Source organism: Pleurodeles waltl, chromosome 1_2 (genome assembly GCF_031143425.1).
Source record: "Pleurodeles waltl isolate 20211129_DDA chromosome 1_2, aPleWal1.hap1.20221129, whole genome shotgun sequence".
Taxonomy (NCBI): domain Eukaryota; kingdom Metazoa; phylum Chordata; class Amphibia; order Caudata; family Salamandridae; genus Pleurodeles; species Pleurodeles waltl.
Genome location: NC_090437.1, coordinates 1,127,491,575 through 1,127,505,156, shown reverse-complemented (window position 1 = coordinate 1,127,505,156; position 13,582 = coordinate 1,127,491,575). Strand labels below are relative to the sequence as shown.

At 44.0% G+C, this 13,582-nt stretch overlaps 1 protein-coding gene across 1 annotated transcript in view; it reads left to right on the top strand.

Moving 5' to 3' along the window:
• The first annotated feature begins 753 nt into the window (after nt 1-753).
• C1QTNF7 (C1q and TNF related 7) overlaps nt 754-13,582 on the top strand; it is a 148,066-nt gene continuing 135,237 nt past the window's right edge. Inside the window, exon 1 of the mRNA XM_069202630.1 lies at nt 754-897. The gene's annotated coding sequence lies outside the window, so the exon portion shown is untranslated. The remainder of the gene's footprint in view (nt 898-13,582) is intronic.

Sequence of the window (13,582 nt, the reverse complement as noted above, 5' to 3'; positions counted from 1 at the left end):
TTTTTAATGTTCTTATGAATTGTTTTATAGTATTTTATGAATAATGTATATGTGATTGATTGTGTTGCCTATTTACCACTTTATCATACAATAAATAAATCAATTCTGAAATTCTGAGCAGCAGTATGCAGACAATGAGTGAGGGAAACTCACTGAGAGACTGATCAGGGAACAAACGCTGCTATACCCATGTACGAAAAATATCACGATTACTTCGTTGCCATCAGTCGGTATTGTCTGCTTGTCCTCTGGACTATGTTTGTTTCAGAGCCGACCTCATGACCAACATATAAAAAAGTGCCCGCACAGGTCCTCTTCTCCCAAACAAAACACCCAGGACACATTTTGAAAACGTCGTCAAGTACAAAGAGTGTGCCTAGAAACAATAAATAAATAAATCCTTGGCAGGCGATGTGTGTTCAAAATGATGTTCCCTTTATAGCTGCTTACATCACATAGGGTTCGTGCAGTCACGCAGAATAGCTGAGTGGGTGGTTACAATGACACACTGATAAAGCAATGTTAGAAACATAAACTCATCGAGGCTCCTATGTTTCCACTTAAAAACACATTACTCCGAGAACCATCCAGCACACGGTCTGGGTGTCTTTAGCTGAAGAAGCTGGCCTCCCTACAGGACTACAACACACTGGCTTCTCTGATGGGAAACTCCACTGTGTGCGCGTGGCGGAGCTCGCAGCGCAGACAAACGGCATGTCACTTTCAGAAGGAGAATCAGGAAATGACCTCTTCATCTGAAATTCCAGAGAGTTATGGGTAGACACTGTTGCCAACGTGGGTTGTAAAGAGTTAAAGGGGGAGAGCTTTCCTCAAAGCAATTCTGCATGCACTGGTTCAGTTTAACGTCTCCAGCTGTGGAGAAGACCTGCAAACAAAGTAAGCGAGCTATTTTGATTTTACTTAGGATCAAATATATTATCAGGCAGCGCTATTGGAAATATGTATGGCGCAGCATAGGTAGACTTGAAAACGCTTTTCATAGTAATGTCTAAACTGCTAGGTGCCAGCTATCTCTTCTGTACTGGGCAACATGCATTTTGAACGATGGTTTCTATCAGATGTGTGCGTTTTTATTTTTTTTAAATTGATATTTTGCTAGTACCAAGCGCAGAATACCTGGACACATAGGAGAAAGTGCAGGGTGGGTGTGCCTAAGTGGATGTGCTTTCCTTACTTTGCACTGTGTTTTATCTCGTTTGATCTGTTGATCAGTGAACGGTGCTTGCACGATTAAGTGCATATCAGAACCTATAGGAAAAGGGCATGTTGTCGTCTCCATGTTGTCGTCTCCGTTACGCTGTTGTATGTGGTCTGTTCCGTTGCAGGAATTTGCAGGAATGTGCCTGTGTACGTCTCACTGGACGCGTTTATCTGCACACACGAACTTTGGATAAACAGCGAATGCCTCCTTTAGTTCCAGCTGTTCCCAGAGATGCTTTGGTCCAACTCAGCGAGACCCGACTGGGAGCCAGGGCCCACTTTGAAAAGCCCAATTCGACTTAGACTGCGAGAAATAAGTTTTCAGCCTGGAACAGCTGAGAGAATATGTTCTGGTATTCGAGGCGATTTAAGTACTGTCTTGGCAAATACGCGTTATTGAACAATCCAAAACACCATCGATCAGAATTCTCAAGGATTACTGGTAGTTTTTGATTGTTAAAAAACAGTAGTGCCCATCAATTGTGTTAGGAGCCTACTGCCAGATCTGTAGAAGGCAGTGGTTGTCGAAAATCACACCAAGACTGCCTAGTCTTGATTCGTCTTCAGGGCCATTTCTTGAAGCACCCTACATCAGTAGTTCCCAACCTTTTGACTTCTGTGGACCCCAACTTTATTATTACTGGAATCCGGGGACCCCCCAAGTGAGTCATTACTGAAAGCTGGTGACCTAGTCTGTTGATAATATTTAATTTTCTAACCAGTCGTGGACCCCCTGAGGAGGCTTCACAGACCCCCCAGATGCCCCAAACCACAGGTTGGGAACCACTGCCCTACCTTTCCCTTATTTCTTCATCTCACCCGCGAGCTCTTTTCGTTCCTGCTTTCTACCTCAGTCTAGCTGCAACAGAACTGTTTTCCTTTAGAAAATGTGACATTTCACTGTGTCAAACATGCTCAGGGCGAACGCAACGTCAACATCACATTGGAAATTGCAGTACCCCTGGGACAGAAGCGTTTACGGGGTGGGAAGAGGGAAAGACATGAATGCTGCTTGAGAAAGAGATTTTTTTTTATCTTCTTAAAATATGGCATTAGGGATAGGGGGCAAGCTATTAAATTGTCGGCTGAAATGAGATTGTTTGATGTGAGGTGCGCCTTACAGTGATTTTTAAATTCTGTTGATAGTCTAATACAGTCAAATGATGATAAATTAATCAGTTAGTGAGGAGTGCCCCTTTTTAAGAAACAGTGATGTTTTAGAATATGTAGGTTTTATATTTGAATGTACCAGATTTTTTTGGTTTCTATCCACGTTCATTTTTAATTGTTTATATTGAATTAATGTGTGCATCTGGTTTTAGAATACGATTTAAAGACTATTGTCCAAACACACATATGTTTTGACTGACTGAGAAAGAGAGAGGGAAGGATAGAGAGGGAGAGAGAGAGTTTCTTTTGGCACCTGGTTCCATTTTCTAGGCTCTTCACCAAATTATGATAGATTAAGAATATACTTTGTAATTTAAGGCGAGTCGAATCTCAGAAATTCTGCACTGCTGGTGCAGCAAAAAATGAGAAAATCAATTTACACCATGATTTTGTACCATATTTGCTGTTTTCAAGATACAAAAAGTGTGGAAAATACTTTACAACTGCTGAACATAATTGTACAGCCCGTGTTGCCTTTCTGTGCCCTGTTATAACAAGCATTGACAAAACCAGTAGTTCTGGAATTAGTTGCCAGACTTTTGGTTTTGTCAGTGCTTTTTTGTCATGGTTTTCACAGAATAATTGTGTTGGGAAAGCTGTCCTCATCAATCTAAACCTTAAAACGCATATTGCTGTAGTAGTCTCCTTGGAATGAAAGGAACTACTTTGCGTTGGATGTGCTCTGTGAAAGGACAGCATGTCTTCACTCACTCACTGACTTTTGCCCCAAGCTGTATGCTGTAGTGTATGGTAGAAAAATGTGAATGGTGCATTAAAAGGCCAATGGATGAACAGCGCTGTCTGAAAGCCCCTTTATGTAGGTATATTATACATCTTGTTTTAGTGAAATAAAAAGGATTTGGCTAAATAAATTAGTAAAATACAAAAAATATTTATATGAAACGAATGTAGCTACACCTGTTTGGTTCATTCTGTATTACACAAGCAGTAAAAGTACTTAACTAAGAATTTCCCTGCTTTTGCACAACTGCAAGATTACAGTGATCTAGCCCCTGGTGGCAGTTTAACTTTTACATATTTATCATAATAATGTTGCACCCCCCCCTTGCACCACACAAAGGGGTGCAAGGTCGACGCAACACTAAAGTCCGATTGATCAAGCCACGCAAGGCCAAATTGCTTGGACATGTATGACTTGATAAATCCGGAGTAATGCAAATTACTCTGTAAATTATTCTGTACGTTTTTTGGTCTTTCACTGACTTTCACCTATGTATAATTTAACATGCAGCCTAAATGAAAAATAAATTTAAAGAAGTTGTTACTTATTGGGAAATGCACTAAATAGTACATTATGAAGCTTCTATTAATTAATGCAATGCAGAGGTCTGTGTGTAACCAAAGAGTCACAGTATTAAGTCTGGGTTGGTGCAGTGGAGAAAACCGATATGTATTTCTCGTGCTACGAGGTCACAGCCTGTGACAGAAAGCACTATGAATATGTAATTCATTATTTTAAACTTGAATTGCACACAGTTTAAGGTAGACTGCTACAAAATTTGAAAAAATGTTTAAGATAAAATAGTGCTTCCAAAATATAGATTTTACTAATTCCCAGAGTGTATGTAATAAATGTTTTCACATTACTGTCCTTTCAACACCTCCAAGTGCAGTAAGCATAATATAAATACAATTACAATTAAAAGCACTCAACTCACAGCCCAGTTGTTAACTCTTTGCACTGCCATTCGAAAATAATAAAGCTTTGTCATCACAAAGTTTCAAGTGATTAAGTCAATTAAAGCCAGTACCCTCTACCAAGCATCCTTTACATATGCAGATTAACTCATAGTGCAAATTTGCATTTCTTTCAGGTACACAGGCGCCCTGGCAGAAAGGCTTATTTAGCTATCTGCCTACCTTTGGTTTCACTGCACAGGAGAGCCTTAGATTGACACTTCAGCTGAGGCATTTAAACTGTTGGAATTAACTGTCCTGGGACAGTTGTCTTTTTTAAAAATGTTGGGGAACAGTGTTTCATAAATCATAAAAGTATGGAAACGTTGTGCCCCTCCGATCCCGTGCTCTTTGACCACTGGGCGGCTCAAGAAAACAACCGGAATGACCTGTTTGATGTTAAATATGGTGCATTCCTTCCAATTTCTCTTTCACGCAGCACAGCATGGTGGCTTGCTGCCTTACACTGTGTGAAAGTATGGTAAACATGCCCCTAAATCAGTGCATTGTATGATCTGGATAAATTTGTGTAGGGAAATGCCTCCCTTGGCATGGTTACCCCCTAACTTTTTGCCTTTTGTTGATGCTAGTTATGATTGAAAGTGTGCTGGGATCCTGCTAAGCAGGACCCAGCACCAGTGTTCTTTCCCTAAACTGTATCTTTGTTCCGACAATTGGCACAGCCCTGGCACACAGATAAGTCCCTTGTAACTGGTACCCTTGGTACCAAGGGCCCTGTGTCCAGGGAAGGTCTCTAAGGACTGCAACATGTATTATGCCACCCTAGGGACCCCTCACTCAGCACATGCACACTGCCTTACAGCTTGTGGGTGCTGGTGGGGAGAAAAAGACTAAGTCGGCATGGCAGTCCCCTCAAGGTGCCATGCCCACATCCCACTGCCTGTGGTATAGGTAAGTCACCCCTCTAGCAGGCCTTACAGCCCTAAGGCAGGGTGCACTATACCCCAGGTGAGGGCATAGTTGCAGGAGCACTATACCTCTACAGTGTCTAAGCAAACCTTAGACACTGTACTTGCAGGGTAGCCATAAAGAGTATATGGTCTGGGAGTTTGTCAAACACAAACTCCACAGTTCCATAATGGCTACACTAAAATCTGGGAAGTTTGGTATCAAACTTCTCAGCACAATAAATCCACACTGATGCCAGTGTGGAATTTATTGAAAAATGCACACACAGAGCATCTTGGAGATGCCCCCTGTATACCAGTCCAAACACCAGTGTTAGGCTAACCAGTTCCTGCCTGCCTGCCACAACCAGACGGGTTTCTGGCCACATGGGGTGGATGCCTTTCTCAGTCTGTGGCCAGGAACAAAGCCTGCAATGGGTGGATGTGATTCACACCTCCCCCTGCAGGAACTGTAACACCTGGCAGTGAGCCTCAAAGGCTCATGCCTGTTATTACAGCGCCCCAGGGCATCCCAGCTAGTGGAGATGCCCGCCCCTCCGGACATAGCCCCCACTTTTTGCGGCAAATCCAGAGGAGGTAATGAGAAAAACAAGGAGGAGTCACCCACAAGTCAGGACAGCCCCCAATCTGTCCTGAGCTGAGGTGATCCCTGCCTTAAGAAATCCTCCATCTTGTTTTTGGAGGAGTCCCCCAATAGGAATAGGGATGTGCCCCCCTCCCCTCAGGGAGGAGGCACAAGGAGGGTGTAGCCACCCTGAAGGACAGCAGCCATTGGCTACTGCCCCCCCAGACCTAAACACACTCCTGCAACCTGAAGAAAGAAGAAGGACTGCTGACCTGAAATCCCTGCAGAGACGACGGAGAGGACAACTGACTTGGCCTCAGCCCTACCGGCCTGTCTTCAGATTCAAAGAACCTGCACAGTGACGCATCTAGCGGGACCAGCAACCTCTGAGGACTCAGAGGACTGACCTAAACCTAAAGGACCAAGAACCTCCCGAGGACAGCGGCTCTGTCCAGAAACAGCAACAAAACAAGCGAATTTAAAGATACTCCAACTTCCCGCCAGAAGCGTGAGCCTTCACACTCTGCACCTGACGTCCCTGTCTCGAGTTCAGGAAAACCAACACTGCAGAGAGGACTCCCAGGTGACTCCAATGACGTGGACACCCTTAGTCGACCTCACTGCACCCCCACAGCGACGCCTGCAGAGAAGATCCAGAGGCTTCCCCTTACTGTGACTGCCTGGTAACAAAAGAACCCGACTCCTGGACCAAGCACTGCACCCGCAGCCCCCAGGACGGGAGGAACCATCTACCAGTGCAGGAGTGACCAGCAGGCGGCCCTTATCCTAGCCCAGTCGATTGCTGGCCCAAGAAGCCCCCCTGTGTCCTGCCTGCATCACCAGAGTGACCCCCAGGCCCCTCCACTGTTTTCAATACAAGAGCCGACGCCTACTTTGCACACTGCACCCGGCCGCCCCTGTGCCGCTGAAGGTGTGTTTTGTGTGCTTGTGTGTCCCCCCCGAGTGCTCTACAGAATCCCCCTGGTCTGCTCTCGAGGACGCAGGTACTTACCTGCTAGCAGACTGGAAGCAGAGCACCCCTGTTCTCCGTAGGTGCCTATGTGTTTTGGGCCCTCCTTTGACCTCTGCACCTGACCGGCCCTCAGTTGCTGGTGGGTGACTTTGGGGTTGCCTTGAACCCCCAACATTGGGCTGCCTATGCCCAGGAGACTGAACTTGTAAGTGCTTCACTTACCTGAGAAACTAACCAATACTTACCTCCCCCAGGAACTGTTGATTTTTGCACTGTGTCCACTTTTGAAATAGCTTATTGCCATTTTAACCAAAACTGTGTGTACTACTGTTTTAAATCAAAGTTCTATACTTACCTGTGTGAAGTACCTTACAATTTATGTACTTACCTCAAATTTGAATCTTGTGGTTCTAAAAAATAAATTAAGAAAGTATATTTTTGTATATAAAAACCTATTGGCCTGGAGTTATGTCTTTGAGTGTGTGTTCTCATTTATTGCCTGTGTGTGTACAACAGATGCTTAACACTACCCTCTGATAAGCCTACTGTTCGACCACACTACCACAAAATAGAACATTAGTATTATCTAATTTTGCCCCTATCACCATCTAAGGGGAATCCTTGGACTCTGTGCACACTATCTCTCACTTTGAGATAGTATATACAGAGCCAACTTCCTACAGTGTGTGGCATGTGATCAAATGTGAGAATAGTAAGGAATTCTCAAGCTGCAGATATGAAAATGCATACATAGGAAAAACATGCATCCCAACCTGCATATCATTCTCTCCCTGGGGAAAAGGTGAAAATCAGCAATGTGTTGGTCTAACTATTGTTTAGAGAAATGTGAGGCAAGAAACACAGATGAAGATGTATATCTGTGTCAAAACAAAGAACAAGCCATGGCAAAGCCAATGAGTAGGCATCCAATGGAATAAAGCATTACATGCCCAATATGAGCTTGTTTTGTGCTTAGTATTTTATAACTTTGTGTGGCAATATCATAGTTACAAAATCAAGTCTTATACTTATACTTATATGTGCCAATCTAGATTTATATCAATAATGTAATTATAGGATGGCAACAAATACAGGCTTGGCCATACAATGCACTCAGAGGCCAATGACAGGTTTTAGCACCACAACCCCAATTTAAAGTGATCTGGATGGGGATGAGATGTTTACTGCACCAAATAAATACTGAAAGTAAGGGGTGCAGTATTCACTGGGTGCAATTAGGGACCTCTAATTCCTGTGACAATTAAGAACTGCATGTTCAATGTGAGGCTTTATTGACAAAATTTTACACATATCAGAATTTGTTTCTCCTTGAAGATGATTTCAGAACAACCATTCAATCCTTAGTTCTCTCCCATTAGGGAGGAGAAACACCCTGCTCAGCCGTCTTCTTGATACCACCTCTGAAATGTATTCTATATGCAGTGGCACAGATCAAAAAGAGTTCAAAGGAATTTTCACCCCGCATTAAAAGACCTACATTGGAACCCTCCTTCTATCTGGATCATTTTGAAGATCAGCTGCAATTCTTGTCAAGCCCTCAACAACAAAACCCAGTTTATGTTGCAAACAAACTACTCATGTCTGTGGAACAACACAATAACAGGAGCATGGACAGCTCCAAATTCTAGACAAAACATTACAAGAAGGGAAAAACACAGAAGGCAAGCCTTCTTCCCTCAGACTCCCATGATCTGGAACAGCATCTCTATTTGCAATGTTTTCAGCACTGACTTTTCTACACTTCAGAAAAAAATGTGAAGACATGCCTCTTCAAGAAGAATAGACCCTAAAGCGATAATATACTCTTGACCTTCCTCCAATGATTGAATCGTCCCAGGGGCCATATCCTCTGATCAAAACTCCAATTCTCTTGAACAAGGTTTGAGCTCTACAAATATTTCCACACATACACATAACCATACATACACACGTTGTTTTGACCCTGTAAATATTGACAGGTTTCATCTATAAAACTCACCAACTGAAAACTGTGCAGTACAGCAATAACCTTAAATCTAGCACTTGCACTTTGTAAGTATATGTTTGGTTGTGGATCAGAATTAAACAGCCCACCTGGAATCCAGGCCTATGGATAGTCTATAGTGTGAAAGACAGGAGGGAAATCCCATATGCCAAAAGCTAAATCCCATTATAACCTACTGAATTTAGATTTTGGCAGTCGGGACATCTGTCGCCGTTGTGAAGGAGTAACCAACCCACAAATATGTAAATCAGGCACTATGTCAGGAAATATGCAAATGATGACTGGACACAATTATATATCTGCATTGTGTGACACATTTGGCGAACAAGCACATATATACAGCACCATTTTAAAATGGTGGGATGTGCAGGGTGGCTCTTTTGGGCCAATGCTAATACTGTGCAGAATGTTTGCCAGTTTTAGGTGTTGTTCAGCAACCTCAAATCTGATGGATTTATTTCATTGTGTTTTTACAGGATATTAACATACATGGGACATTATTCCATATGGAGTGTATCTTTTTTTTTTATTAGTGGACTCAGGACATTTGTCTGTGGCCACCTGGATGTCTTACCCGAGAGCAGCTAAAAATAGTAAATCTAAAGCCCATGGGGCGATATTTTTGTAAACTGTATTTAGGACACTATAATTTTCTCAGGTGATATTTTTTCTAACTGCTGCGATGTACGGCCACTCCTTTGGGCAGATGAAGCCTGCCAATTATCTCTCAGCTGAGTGCACACGTTTCTACACATAGGAAACAGTTTTTGTATTTAAATTGTAATATCTAATTATTTTATAGGTTAGATATGTTAATCCAATTATCTCACAACTTTATTCAGGGATTTCAAGCAAGTATTCTCAGAGAACGTATTTCTCTTTAAAGGTTGGGCATCTGTGTTGTATCAATCTGCACCTTCTGAACATGTTGTACGTGTTGATTCCTGTTTTCTTATTGTAAAGTGTTTCTGCTCGTCTTCATTTTGAAACACCCATGCACAGGTACAAGAAAATCCCCAACGCCAAACTGTGTTGTCACTGGATATTAAAATGAGTCACTACAAAGAGGACGCATCAAGACCCCAAGGGAGTCTAAATTTCTGACAGCTGCCTGTAGCCTATACACATGTTCTACTAAGCCTAGTAGGCTTTTGTTAGGAATCCCAATGAGGAGAGTTTATGTATCTCAGAGACACAGGGGTCTATTTGGTACATACCTTCCACAAGAATCCCCAACATCCGAGAGAGTTTAGCGATGCTGTGTAAGATGTAAGCAGGAGATATTGTTGCCACGTAAATCTAAACAAAATGTTATTTAAGAATGGGTGTTGGTGCAAAATACTCCAGGCGTGTGCTTAACAGAAAAGATAATTCATTCTTGTAATTAAAAAGCCAGCCTTAGCACTTCAGAAATTCAGAAGTGAATGTGCCCAAATATGTCATAATTACATTTAAGAAAGTATCATGAGCATGAAAGCACACATTTTGCACCGAGGCTTTATTTGACTGCGTTTTAAAACACATGTTTTGGCTTTTCTCTTTTTTTATAGGAAAAAGTGTCAAACGTCATTCTCATAATGTGTAAAAAAAATGTGCTAATCATATCAGTGGATACACTTGACTTTGACATCTCAACAATTTACATCTGCTTTATAAGTTCTCATATTACGTCACTAGACTTATCTAGTGCGAGCATAAAGCTAACCTCTTTCTATTACCCAAGCTCCCTGTGGCTTGTATGTGATTGCCCTACTTTACTCCTCAGTATCCTGAAGTACTCTGGTTCAATGGACAACTTCAAGACCATTTAGCACAATGAGCCCCAGCAAGGACCTGCATCCCATAAAAACGTGTCTCACTGTGAATAGTAATAATGACACTTGTTCCCTTTGTTAAGAAGAGGCCTTCCACTCATAGCTGAGCACTTCAAAGTATAGAGTAGGGAAGGTGTCCTAGGGGGCGGTGATTTTCTTTGATCAGTTGGAGGTGCAATAGAAAGGCTTTGGGCAGTGTACTGGCAGAGCTGGAGAGAAGTTTGGGGAAGCTTATGGCTGCCATCATTGTTAGAAGCAGCACAACCATCTATGTGATGCAGACAGGAAATGGGTCACACTGCGGTAAAACTTACAGAAGGAAACCACTATAACCTAACTGTGATATATATATAGGGGTCGTCATCATCTGAGTTCACCTTTAGAAACTACTGCATACCTCCTCCAAGATAGATAGATGACCAGGACCGAGGAAGGCAAGACTGAATGTTAGTCTTTGAAGGAGTTCTCACTTGCTTGAGAATTGTAAAGAAAATAGCCTCCCACTTTATTTTAAAATCTCGGGGACTGTATATTGCGTGCATCTCTCTGATAAGTATTCCCTGTCATGTACTATTGATGTTTGTATTGCCACTTCTTGTAGTAGCAAGTGCTTACAATGTTAAATTAGAAAACAAGGAAGATAACTGCAATCCTGGCTTTGTTCCACTGCTATTTCAAAGTAACTTCAAAATGTATCTATGCTGTGTAGTTGCAGAATAAGGTGAAAAGATGGGACAAAATGTAACACACATGTTCATAAACTCTTGGGCTGCATAAAGCATCAGAGTTTTTTAGTCAGCGGATGCAGTTGCAGAGACCATTAAACATTCTAAATGCAAGAATGCTATGGCCCATAGTAACAAGAGCATCAGGAGCAGATTTGTAATTGAAAGTTGGCGTGCCTAAACCTCTTTGAGTTTTGGGATAGACCCAAGGGGTGTGGTGTAGCGCAAATCTAGACACAGCACAACAAGGAAGATACAGGTTGTAGGAAAGTACCTTCTTGACTGGCATGTTACCCCCATTTTTACTGTATGTATGTTTGTTTTTGCCTATGTGTCACTGGGATCCTGCTAGACAGGACCCCAGTGCTCATAAAGTATGCCCTGCAGGTGTTCCCTGTGTGGTGCCTAACTGTATCACTGAGGCTCTGCTAACCAGAACCTCAGTGTTTATGCTCTCTCTGCTTTTAAAATTGTCACTGCAGGCTAGTGACTAATTTTACCAATTCTGATTGGCACACTGGAACACCCTTATAATTCCCTAGTATATGGTATCTAGGTACCCAGGGTATTGGGGTTCCAGGAGATCCCTATGGGCTGCAGCATTTCTTTTGCCACCCATAGGGAGCTCAGGCAATTCTTACACAGGACTGCCACTGCAGCCTGAGTGAAATAACCTCCACGTTATTTCACAGCCATTTTACACTGCACTTAATTAACTTATAAGTCACCTATATGTCTAACCCTCACTTAGTGAAGGTTAGGTGCAAAGTTACTTAGTGTGAGGGCACCCTGGCATTAGCCAAGGTGCCCCCACATTGTTCAGGGCATTTTCCCCGGACTTTGTGAGTGCGGGAACACCATTACACATGTGCACTACACATAGGTCAATACCTATATGTAGCATCAACATGGCCATGTAACATGTCTAGGATCATGGACCATTCTGGTATTGGGGGGACAATTCCATGCATCCCCGGGTCTCCAGCATAGAGCCCGGGTACTGCCAAACTAACTTTCCGGGGTTTTCGCTGCAGCTACCGCTGCTGCCAACCCTCAGACAGGTTTCTGCCCCCCTGGGGCCTGGGCAGCCTGGTCCCAGGAAGGCAGATCAAAGGATTTCCTTCGAGAGAGGGTGTTACACCCTCTCCCTTTGGAAATAGGTGTAAAGGGCCTGGGAGGAGTAGCCTCTCCTGGCCTCTGGAAATTATTTGAAGGGCACAGATGGTGCCCTCCTTGCATAAGCCAGTCTACACCAGTTCAAGGATCCCCCCAGCCCTGCTTTGTCGTGAAACTGGACAAAGGAAAGGGGGGTGACCACTCCCCTGACCAGCAACTCCCAGGAGAGGTGCCCGGAGCTCCTCCAGTGTGTCCCAGACCTCTGCCATCTTGGATGCAGAGGTGTGAGAGCACAATGGACAGCTCTGAGTGGCCAGTGACAGCAGGTGACATCAGAGACCCCTCCTGATAGGTGCTTATCTTTCTCTGTAGCCAATCCTCCTCTGAGGGCTATTTAGGGTCTCTCCTGTGGGTGTCTCACCAGATAACGAATGCAAGAGCTCACCAGAGTTCCTCTGCACTTCCCTCTTTGACTTCTGCCAAGGATCAACTGATGACTGCTTCAGGACGCCTGCAAAACCGCAACAAAGTAGCAAGAAGACTACCAGCAACATTGTAGCGCCTCATCCTGCCGGCTTTCTCGACTGTTTCCTGGTGGTGCATGCTCTGAGGGCTGTCTGCCTTCACCCTGCACTGGAAATCAAGAAGAAATCTCCTGTGGGTCAACGTAATCTTCCCCCTACCAATGCAGGCACCAAACTTCTGCATCACCGGTCCTCTGGGTCCCCTCTCATCCTGACGAGCGTGGTCTCTGGAACACAGGAGCTGGGTCAAAGTGTCCCCGACAGTCCAGTGGCCCTTCTTTCCAAATTTGGTGGAGGTAAGTCCAGACAGTAATCCTGTGTACTGCGTGAACTGTAGCTGCTCGGGCTTCTGTGGACTTTTGCAGGACTTCCTTCGTGCACAGCCTAGCCCAGGTCCCCAGCACTCTGTCCTGCATTGCCCAACTCGCTGAGTTGGACTCCGACTTCGTGGGACCCTTTTTTGTTGTGCTGAGTCGACCGTCATGCTCAGATTTTCTGAACGCCTGTTCAAGTGCTTCTGCAGGTGCTGCCTGCTTCAGCGTGGGCTCTCCGTGTTGCTGAGCGCCCCTCTGTCTCCTCCTCCAAGGGGCGACCTCCTGATCCTTCCTGGGCCCTGGAACCACCCAAAACCTTCAACCGCGACTCTTGCAGTTAGCAAGGCTTGTTTGCGGTCTTTCTGCATGCGTGGACACAACTCTGCATCCTCCAGCATGCCGTGGGACATCTTCTGACCAAATCTTCTGGCACCTTCCGTTGTTGCAGAATTTTCGGCTTCTTCCACCCAGAGGCAGCCCTTTTACACCTTCATCCGGGGTTTAGTGGGCTCCTGCCCCCCCTGCACA